The sequence below is a fragment of the Molossus molossus genome, unplaced genomic scaffold (genome assembly GCF_014108415.1).
Source record: "Molossus molossus isolate mMolMol1 unplaced genomic scaffold, mMolMol1.p scaffold_m16_p_8, whole genome shotgun sequence".
NCBI classification, from domain to species: Eukaryota; Metazoa; Chordata; class Mammalia; order Chiroptera; family Molossidae; genus Molossus; species Molossus molossus.
In genome coordinates, this window is record NW_023425402.1 from 53,267,067 (window position 1) to 53,279,067 (window position 12,001).

Genomic DNA, 12,001 nt, shown 5'->3' on the forward strand with positions numbered 1-12,001 from the left:
TCTCTAAAATCAAAAATTAAAAAAAAAAGTTTAAATATATGACAAAAATTTAACAAGGTAATTATAATTAAATAAATATATATTTCAAAGAGATTTACATGCATGTCTAAACAAGCAGTGAACCATTACAAATTTAAAATACTTCACCTAAAATATTAAAAGAAAATGTGAACAATGTAGGTTTTCATTCTGTTTCCTTGGAAAGAGGGTTGAACAGAATAGATGGGAGAAAGAGACTGAAACGTAAACTATGTTCTTTGCACTGTGTTGTGCACACAGCAGTGACATTTCTACAGTCAACACCAATGATTCATACTAAGAAAGCAAAGCAGTTGAGCAGAAGATGCCAAATTGCAAATAATCCAAATATCACTTGGAATGCATGTGTTGATTTCTATTTGATTATAAATACCCTTGATATTTTAGAATTTACAAGCAGGACTTCAAACAAAAAAAACAAAATCAAGGTTAATATCTAATTTATAAGCAGATGGACAGTTTCCCAGATTCCTCTTCCTCTACCTGGATCTTTTCCTTTCTGTGCACATTCCATCCCAGATGCAGACACAAGGAGCTCTGAGCTGCTCCATGACTTCTTCCTACATTTTCAGTTTAAGGTAGGAAGATAACTGTACATTTTTGTTCAAAGAGATATTTTGGTAGCTGAATTAGACAATAGTCTTCAAACACCCTTGACTTTCAGTTTTTAATAGATAATTCATTTATAAATTTACCCAGGACTAGGGAATTAATAAGTTCAGTGTTTTTAAAAATCCACATTGCATATACTGAAGACCTTATCTTTAAGTGGCCTTAAATTTTACTTGGCATTATGGGGGATATAAACAAATAATAGCCACTGTGGTCAGGTTGGTTAAGGACCTTATGTACATCATAAACTTTAACCCTCACAGCTCTGTCTGGGAGATATTACCAACTCCATTATAGAGGTGAAGACATTGAGGTTTGGTGAAGATAATTTACCTAAAGACATATAGACAAAATGTCAGAGATGGAATTCAAACTGAGTCTCTAAAACTTGATGCTCTTTTCAACATACCAAACTGATTCCTAGAGAAGGCAAAGGACTTGCTAAGGAAAAATAAATTACAATGTCAGCCAGGACCAGGATCTCTGGAATAAATATATTTTTGGCATAAGCTATACCAGAATTATTTCATTACATTGATAAATTTGCCTTTACATCTTAATATGTTAAAAAGGGAAATCCTAAGGATGGGGTAAACTTATGTAATTATCAAAGCAAAGAGAGTTGACAAAATTCACTTGATATTTTTCTACTTAAGCTGTTACACAGGCTTTTCTTTATTCACATTTTTTTAATAATATTAAGGGATGTGTTAGTTTCAAGTACTCCCTTCATTTATTTACCTCTTTATGCTTTCAGCATTTTACTAATTGGAATTTTAGTCAAATTTCACTCTCTTGTCCCTGTTGAACTTCAAGATCCTAAAGAACAGAAATTCATCTTAAGCACTCTGCAACTTCAGTAGTACCCAACACAGCATCTGACAAGTAGTGAGAGAGGGCAAAAAATGTGAGAGATTTAATTTTATCTTAAATGTTTTTATTTGGTCTGAAGTGAATTGAAATAAAGATTAAGTCAAAAAACAAAATATAAAGCTTTAAGACCAGATGATTTAGTCCTAGCTAAAAATAAAATCAGTAAGCCTATTATTTGATTTAATGTGGATATAACAACTACTTAATTGCCTAAATTTCCCACTTTGCTAGTTTCTACCCAGGCATGTACAATGACAAACAGGCCAAAAATTAACTGTAGTCTTCTAGCTTTTTCTATGATGTGTTATTTGATGGACCCAAAGCAATATATGTTTGTTTAAACTATGAAGCATGATGATGAAACTAACTCTTGTGATCCCACCATTAAGTTAAACCCTAGAAGACTGCCATTACCTTCTTCCCAAACTCGCCCCACTACCTCTCCAATGGGGCATTATCCTGATTTTTGTATTTACCATTCTTTATGCTTCCTTTAAAAAAACAGTTTAACACATATTTATATGTTACTAAATAGCTTGGCTTTGATTCTACTTGTGCCGTATAAAAATGGGATTACATTCAATGTTGTCCTCTCCAGCTTGCTTTTTCAGCCCACATTATGATTCTATAATTCATCTTTCTCTATTTTAGCGGCAATCTGTTCATATTTATGTCCACTAAATATTATTCCCATTGCGTAAATAAACTATAAAGTTTTGGAAATATTTTAAACCTAAGTTCTCAATGTTTGATATTTCAAAAGAAACTTGGTCTTAACCCATATAGGAAAATTCTGATGAAAACCTATAGTAGGAAATATTTCTAATATATATAGAGAATAATACCATCAGGGTATTTGAACATACAGGCAACAATTAGCTACAACTCTAAAACTGTGATTTTTCAACCTTTTTCACCTCATGGCACACATAAACTAATTACTAAATTCTGTGGCACACCAAAAAATATATTTTTTGCCAATCTGACAAAAAAAAATAGGTAAAATTTTGATTCATTCACACCAGACAGCTACTGTTGTGTTGGCTATTGTCATTTTTTAATTTGACAACCTAAGGGAAGAGGGGTCAGTGCCCCTGACTAAATAGTCAGATATTGTATGTTTTAAAAAATCTTGTGCCACACCAGTTGAAAATCGCTGCTCTGAGACAATAACTACTTATCCCTCTAGAATCAATAAACTCTTCTGCTCTGTGGAGCAGCACAATTTATTAAAACAAAGTGGTACATATGTACAATGGAATACTACTCAACATAAGAAAACATGAAATGCTGCCCTTTGCAACAACATAGATGGACCTTGAGAATATCATGGGAAGCAGAATGAGTCAGAAAAAGTTAAGAACCATATGATTCCATTCCTATGTGGGAGATATGACTAAAAGCAACAAATGAACAACAACAACAACAACAAAAAACAAACAAAAACTTATAAATACAAACAAAAGTATGATGGTAAAGGGGGTCAAATACATGGTGACAGAAGATTTGACTTTGGGTTGTGAGCACACAATGCAATATGCATACAGTGTTATCATAAAAAATGTACATTTGAAACCTCTATAACCTAATTAACTAAGGTCACCCCAATAAATTTAATAAGAAAATTATTAAAACAACATACACTAAATTAAAGTGTGTCTATTAACTAATAGACACACATTTTTAAAGAACAGATCTTCTAAACTAATAATAATTACATATGTAAGAAAACAAATTTCTGAATGAGGTTTTGGGAGTAAGTTTATGATGTCAAGATTCCTAAAATAGTCAAATTGGGAATAAATTCTCAAAGTCCATGTAAAATGAAACATCTGACCCTAACAGCCAGGTTTAATTAAATATACAAAGGAATTCTTTTGAACACAGTGGTCCTAGCTGCTCTAACCTTTGGGAAAGTCACACGGCTGTTTTCGTACTTTCCACAGTGAGAAGTCTGAATAATTCAAGTGAACATCACTTTAGTGACACTGCGAACAAAAGGTTTTTCATCAGTGACTCATTCCAACCTGATTTGGATGAATCTCTAATTAATACAATGGTTTATTCAATATGAAAACCTAAAATGCATTTTGTACCAAAATCAGTTCTGCAAACTGTTCTTCATATCGTTACCCAATTCACAGCTCCCACAAAATGTGCACATAGGTGTACAATTTAAGACTTTTTAATATACAAAACTATTAGTCATTTAAAATACATCAGGAGTTGACAGTATCAGTGGCTGCTTTCAAAATTAGAAAGAAGAGCTCCACTGATCTGTGTCAATAACTAGCTTACCTCATCAAGAAATAAAAATAAAAATGAAAAGACCTTTAAGTGATTATTTTAATCACATTTCCATGGAACGTTGATCTTTTAAAATGTGTATTCATCTAACATACATAAAACCAAATTCATAAGTGGAAATTTAAAATTTCAGTCTTAATATCACATATTTCAAAATATCCATATTTCTACTATTCTTAAAACTATTTAAAATAAATATATTGGGCATCACACAGGCATAGAACAAACATTCTCTATGCTTCCATATTATGTTGAAGGATTAAGGCAACGGAGGGATGTGAATTTTGAATTTTCACTTGACAATAAGATTTTTTTAAGTAAATATTTTGTTCAACTTCTTTCAGTTAGAAAGAAAAAAAAAAATTCCACTATCTGAAGAGAGTGTCCATGAAGAGTGTTCCTAGGTACAGAGCAGCCCAGTAGGGGAATTTAGACAGTGGGCACCCGGGGCCACGCCTAGGCTTGGACCCCAGCTTTGTCACTTCTTTGAAGTGTGACAGTGGATCCCACTATGCATCATCTTCATTGTCTGGAATGTCAAAATAATCATAACATATATTTCATTGAGTGATAGGGAGCAAAAAGTTGTTTAATTTATGCAAAGTACAGCACCAATGCCCGGCACATCATGAATACTCAAAAAGGGTTTGTGTTTTGATTAATTAATTTGCTCTTTGTTTTCCTATTCCTAATAACAATATACTTTATCCTAATGTAAAATCTCATTGCACCATTTCAAAATTTATTTTTAATATATTTTAGTTTAAAAAAAAAAAGCTTTCATCAAGGGAATGATTAGAGCTCGCCACTCCTTTCCCAATAAAAAATAAAATGTCATCTGATTTCTAAATTTTTCCAGTAGTTGTTATGTCTGTACAAGTGATTGTGTAAGTCTAGTCTTCTTTAGGGTCTCATCTTAGAGAGAAATGAGAGTTCACCACCCTTCTTTCTTCCTCTATTTTTTATTTTTTACTTTAAACTGGTACAGTGGGCACTAATACATTTGGGATTTTGTGATACTAGATCAATAAACTGAGGGGACTTGTATGCATTCACGAGGAAATGTCTATATAATGTAAATGGTATTGTCCTAGTACCATTACTTTAGTTTTTCAAGTCTGGTACAATGGGACAAAACACATTTTTAGTTTAGTGTTGTTAATGACTACAGAAGTCACAGAAAACTGAATCATTAAAAGAAAGATAGTCAGCAGGCTGAGCCAGGGTGTGAAAACCCTCTTCACTTTTCTTAAGGGAGTACCAGACTCTAGCCAGCTGGTTAACGTCAGAAAACTTCCACAAGTCATTGGCAAAAGACATTAGCTTGAGCGACATTTTCACAAGCAGCAACAAATGAACTTCTCTTGGCACGGAGTGTGCTAGGTACTAGAAGGCATGAAAGCAAACTGAAAACTCGTAAAGGAAGTGAATAATATGGGTAGTAAAAGCAATGCCGTCCTCCACAACCTGGGACACCAAATCCACCGAAGACTAAATAAACAGTGATTTTTAGACTTAATGCCAGAGCTGCACTTCATTAAATTAGGTTGTTCTCTAAAACAAACTGAAAAATTTTATGCTTACTGTGTTTATTTTTTAAAATACTGAATTAACAAGTATGATATCTGAATTGCAAAACTAATCATTTCTCGTTCTCCTCTGCACTCACTAAGATTGTGTCCAGGGACATACTTTGTTATGCAAGTTTCTGATGATGTATGGGAAATACACAGCTCACACAAGGGGTATTTAGGGCTGTAAAATGAATACGCTACTTCTTGCTTGAAGATTGTACTGTATTTCTTTATGCATAATCTCATAAGCTCCATAAAATAATTTGCAATAAATGTAACATACAAAGAAAAAGAGTATTTAATATAATTTCTGTTTAAGATTCTAATGCTAAATCCAGAGTGTCAACTACTGACCTCAGGCTACAATAACTAACCTGGTATAATTTATATTGTTGTTCTTGTCCTTCAATATGACCAGCATTAACAGAAAATTTCTTTTTTAGTTGAAAGAGATTTCAAATAAAAATAAAAGTCTAAAAATTACTAGAAATTTTACAGTGGTAAAATCTGAATTATGTCATGATGAATTTTTATTTTTCTACAGTTTCCAAATTTTCTAGTCATGTCTTAAGTCAAAAAAATAAAAAAGTCAAAATTTCACTGACTTGGCAACATGACTCACATCCTTATAACTGAGTATAATATTATGCCAGACAAAAGGCTCCTTTGCTAAATACAAGATTTTAAACATATATTATCTATGTCTTAGGAAAGTGTATACAATACCATGTAATATTTGGGTTATTCCATGGATCAATGCAATAACTTTAGTAGAACCAAAGATAAATATGTAATTTAGAATATTACCCACCTTCCGATTTATATATATGATACAGATATATAGCCTTAGTTTGTTCATCTATGAATAAAGGGAGTCGTATTTAGACATAACTGGTTCTTAATTCTGTATGATTTACAGGAAGCTTCCTGGGTTGCTTTCTCTATGGCTTGCACTTTCCAGATAATCCTCCACACAGCATTTCCATACAAGCCTCTCTGCTCCTCTCCTTCTGCACACCTTCAGCTATACTGTCTTGCCTGCTTCTACATCTAGCCTACTATTCCGGGATGGGATGAGACTGAAAGAAAACCATGAGCAAGGCCAAAACTTTATGAATTAAAAACTGAGAGTATCAAAGCTCATGAGTTTTGTTCAAGCCATGGAAAAAGGAGGGGAACTCATTAAAACTTACATCATAAAATATGAGTGAGATAAATTTAAGCTGGGGAATTTATAAATTACTAAACACCCTGTTGACCATCAGAAATATCAACTAAAGCCAGGTTGCTGTGGCTCAGTGGATTGAGCATCGTACCATGGACTGATAGATCCCAGTTCGATTCCTGGTCAGGGCACATACCCAGGTTGTGGGCTCGATCCCCAGTGCGGGGCATGCAGGAGGCAGCCGATCAATGATTCTCATATTGATGTTTCCTTTCTCTCTCTCTAAACAATCACTAAAAACATATTTAACAAAAAAAAAATCTCAAGTAAGTGTCAAGAAAAATGTCGAAATTGGACAATCTAACTTCTTAGGGCACTTTCCAAGAAAAACTATTCACAAAATGAATATCTAACAAATGAAAATAATTTGTTATTCAGTTAATCATTTAATGTTGGGATGTGCACCAAAACTTATGACTTTGAATAACCGATGCATTTTTTTAATTGTCTTTAAAAATTGATAGGATTTAGGTCATCAAAGAGTCATTCCTCATTTTTTTCTCTCCCCTCCCTCATACTCATAACCAAATGTCTTGAAAACGAGTAGTCTACAATATCTATGCTCTCATTTCCTACTCATTCATTTGTTTTCTATTGGATTCTATCTCCCCTCCCCTAATTACCGAAACTGTTCTCACCAATTATCACTATGCTAAAAAAATCTTTTTAAAAATCCTTCAATATCTAATGTATTGGACTTCACTGCAGGTTTTAATACGGTTGACCACTCCTTTCCTTCTTAAAACTCCCAGACTCCAGGAATACCACTATTTCCCAATTTTTTTTTATTCTTTTGTTTATTCCTTCTCAGGGATCTTTAGGGATCTTTTTCCTCTTCTGTTCCATGGGATGTCGGGTTTTAATATTCTTAGGCCCCTTTCTGCTCTGTGAGCAGTACACAGTCCTTCCCATCAGGCATGCCTCACTAAAGCAGTCATCCCCAGCTGGAGGGACGGAAGGCATTCAATGTGGAAAGGAGATGGCAGATGTAGCTTGCAAAAGCCCTAGAGTCCTACACTGAACTTGTATAGACTCTAGAGTATCCCGTCCCTTTCACTTTGAGTGAGGATCTATAGTGAGATCATGAAAATCCTGAACTGCAGTGATGACAAGGGAATTAATAACAGTGAAAAGAAGGCAGTACCTCATTTAAAAAATATTTAGTAATATTGGTTTAAACTTCAATGTTTCATTGAGATATGAATGCATTCACCAACTCCCAATACCCAAATATCCTAGCACTCTCCCCAAAAGGAAACACTATCAATAATTGTGTATCATTTTAGTGTATTTCAAAGTAAGCATAACAGTATATAAGAATTATATATTGCATTAATTAATTGATATACAATTTATAATTTTACATTAATTACCTTTATACTCTTACATTTTTATATTAATAATATTATGCTTTCTATAACGTGGGATTGATTTTTTTCATTTATTATGTTTCAGAGATCTTTTTATTTCAGTATATTCTTTTTCATGCTACATGACTATACCATGATTCACTTAACCTTTCTCTAATAATGGATACTTGTTTCCAAAATTAACTATTATCAATAATGCTACAATGACCATTCTTGTATATAAGTCTATTTGTACCAATGCATTTCTGTATATCCCAGAAATTATATTACTGAGCCAAATGTAATGTACCTTTTAATGTTTAATAGTTAATACCAAATTGTCTTCTAGATATTTTTAATACTGAATAATGTTACCAACAGTGTATGAGTTCCAGTTTTCTTATATTAATGTCATTCATTTTTGCCAATAAGTAATATTTCATTGTTATATTATCCCAATTTATAGATGAAAAAACTACGAATCAGAGATTCTAAGTAACTTTCCCACGGTTAGTAAGCAGTAGAGCCAAGTTTCAAATGAGGTTAATCTATCTCTTTCTGTGACCTGGCTGCTTTTGAGAAAGTAGAAATGGGTAAGCCGGACGTAGAAGCTACAAGATGTGCTGACTGGTAATTGCCTCACTTATCAATTTAAATGTCAAGCCTATTCGAATACATCTAGACACAATGAGGTTTGGTCATTGAGTAGATAAATGCAACATATGTTGCCACTGAAGTATATATGCAGCAATTATGCAACATACAATTACAAGCAAGATAATTGGGATAAGTAATTTGATAAAAATCATTGCTTGCAATCAATACATTTCAAACTTTATAGTATATGCATAATATTAAGTGGTCACTGAATTTTTAATTAATGATGTAGTCTAGAAAAAATGAAACTACCTTCAATTCTCAGGCATTATAGTTAGTTTAGAAAATGGTTTAAAAAGAGATGTCCGGAAAAATAGTCCTCTCTACTTAATGGAATTAAAAGAAAATAAAAACCCAATCCCAAATATGTTTTAGTAGAATCACATATTAATACTGAGATACAGATGGAAGTGCTCAAGAGATTTCCCCAGATCCCTCATTTATTCAAGATGCTTTTTATGATTTTGAATGTTTTCTAGAAGCTTTGTTCGCCTCTAAGTCGATACTTATGTGAATGTCAAGGGAGTTGATTCTCAAGCTGAGAAAACAGTCCTATCATTAATATTGAAAAGGTAATTCAGCATCATAAGTATCTTAAGATATTTGGTAACTTCCATCATATATATATATATATTATTCTCACCCAAGGACAGTTTTTGCATTTATCTTTAGATAGAGCGGGAGGGAGTAAGGGAGGAAGAGAGAGAAACATCAACATGAGAAAAACACATCGAGTGGTTGCCACCCACATGACCCCAACTAGAGCCAGGGACAAACTGCAACCGAGGTAGGTGCCCTTAGCGGGAACCAAACCCAGGCCTCTCTGGTCCACAGGCCAACGCTCTAACCACTGAGGAAAACCAGCCAGGGCCATGTTTTAAGTAAGAGAACAATCTAGAAGAAAGTTATTGGAATTTATAATATATTGATAACAATAACTAGCATTGATCAAGTATCTCACAAGGCAGTGATCTAAACATTTAACATAGTTTATATAATTCTATATTAAAACCTTGAAAGGTAGATACTGTTCTACTCAATTTACATATATATTCAACCTGATGAAATGAGCTGAGTTGGGGTCCAAACCCTTGTTTTAATTTTTGACGTGGACACTTTCCACTATTCTGCCTTGTTAAAAGATACAAAATGAGTTATAACCAAAAGCATGAACTGCTAATAATCATAAATAAAAGTCTTTGAGGGACAATAATTTCAAACAATAATTGAAGTCTTTCAGAGACTTGCTTTTTTTCATATTCACTTACTTTCTCTCAATTGTGTAGGACAAGAGTACTAGCAAGAACAGCATATTCACACTTTTTCTAACATCTACCTTAACTATTTAAATTTAGTCAGAATTACGCACAGAAAAATCCAAGTACATTAAACTCATTAAGATCAGGTTGAAAGTCATTCACCAAAAGCAGTTTTCTGCAAAGTCACCTTAACCTAAAAGTTAATCAATTGTCTGCTCCACAAATTAAGTTCTATGTAAGATCAATGTGCCTGTCTAGAAAATTTGCAGATCACTCCAAATCTACGCAATACAAATAAAATTGAGAAAAAATATCATTCCTAGGTAAGTCTCATATACCTGTGTCATAAATTCTAACTTTTTGTTATAGAGACAGACTTACACTTAGAATTTAGAATTCCTAGACTCGTTTTATTTTTAAAAACTCAATATGCAAAGATAACTGACTGTCTTATAAAGAACACAACTCTTTACATGAATACATAGATCATCAATATTGACAGTTTAATAGAGAGTAGAATTTACTTAAAACCCTTTAACCCTGAAACTACCATTACTTGGATTAACTCCTAGGACTCATTATTTCCTTTATGCTGTTTCAGGTTCCTATATTAGTGAGGAAGACCTTTCAATCCAACAATATTAAAGAGAACAAGAATCAAAAATATAAATGCTGCCCAGCTGGTGTGGTTCATCCACCCATGCACCAAGAGGTCTCCAGTTAGACTGTGCTCAGGTTGTGGACTCATCCCCAATGGGGAACATGCTGGAGGTGGCCAATAGATGGTCTCTCTCATCGATGTTTCTCTCTCTCTCTCCCTCTCACTCTAAAATCAATAAAGAAAAAAAATGTAGCCCTGGCCGGTTTGGCTCAGCGGTTAGAGCGTCGGCCTGCGGTCCTGAGAGAACCGGGTTCGGTTCCCGCTAAGGGCGCGTACCTCGGTTGCAGTTTGTCCCCGGCCCTGGTAGGTTGTGCGGGTGGCAGCCACTCGATGTGTTCCTTTCACATCGATGTTTCTCTCTCTCTCTCTGTTCCTCTCTCTCCCTCCCACTCTACCTGAACAAAAAATGGAAAAATGTCCTCGGGTGAGGATAAAAATAAATAAATAAAAATAAATAAAATAAAAGGCGCAGAGTTTCAATTTCTTAAAAAAAAAAAAAGTATATAAATGCTATTTTTTCATGGAAACCAACAGTATTTATTACAATAATAAAATTTGAGTTTTCAAGTAAAAATTAGAACTTTTAAAACTGGATTTCTCAACTTTCCAACACTTAAGGACTTTTCCGATAAGACCAGTGTTGATAGTAATATTTTTTAAGAAAATTTATCTTTATTGTTGAAAGTATTATAGATGTTCCCATTTTTAAAAATATATCAATGTCATATTATATATAGTTAAGATTATATATGCAACATCATGAATACCTAAAATATTCAATATGGTCCTTCCCTGCTACTTAAAGTAAATATTAGTTCCCTTTTGTCCATCAATTAAGGAAGGAAGTAAACAAAATCCACTGAGTACTAGGTAAGTGCCAAGCACTTTTGTAGTCTTTACAACACAGACCCTGCCCTAATGGATCTTAAAACAGAGTATAGTATATGCCTATACCAAGTAGAAAAAAAAATTCCAATATGAAAATTTAAATTGTAGTGGCGGAAATAGAAGAAAAGTAAAATATTGCAAATAATACATTTCTTCAAAATTAATTTTTTTCAGAAATAAAAACATAAAGCAGGAGATTTTACAAAATCTAAGTACATTACAATGTACTATAAACACAATTGCCATTTTATAAAGCAATAAAATACTGAGTTTTATTTGCTACAGAATTGAATGTTCTAAAACTAATAGAGAGCTTTAAATTATGACAGATATGAAATGTACTAACATATCAATAAAAAGTAGAAAGTTTACTAAAGAAAACAGAATATTTTATTTTAATTTATTTTTTAATTCTTACCCAAGGATATTTTTTAATTGATTTTAGAGAGAGAGGGAGAGAGAGAGAAACAGTGATCAGCTTCCTCCCAAACGTGCCCCGACCTGGGATTGAACCCTCAGCCTGGGCATGTGCTTTGGCCAGGAATGAAACCCAAGAG

The 12,001-nt window shown here is 33.3% G+C and overlaps 1 protein-coding gene across 5 annotated transcripts in view; it reads right to left on the bottom strand.

Annotated features, from left to right (window-relative positions):
- GRIK2 (glutamate ionotropic receptor kainate type subunit 2) overlaps positions 1–12,001 on the bottom strand; it is a 590,297-nt gene that overhangs the window by 480,891 nt on the left and 97,405 nt on the right. The gene's annotated exons all lie outside the window — the stretch shown is intronic.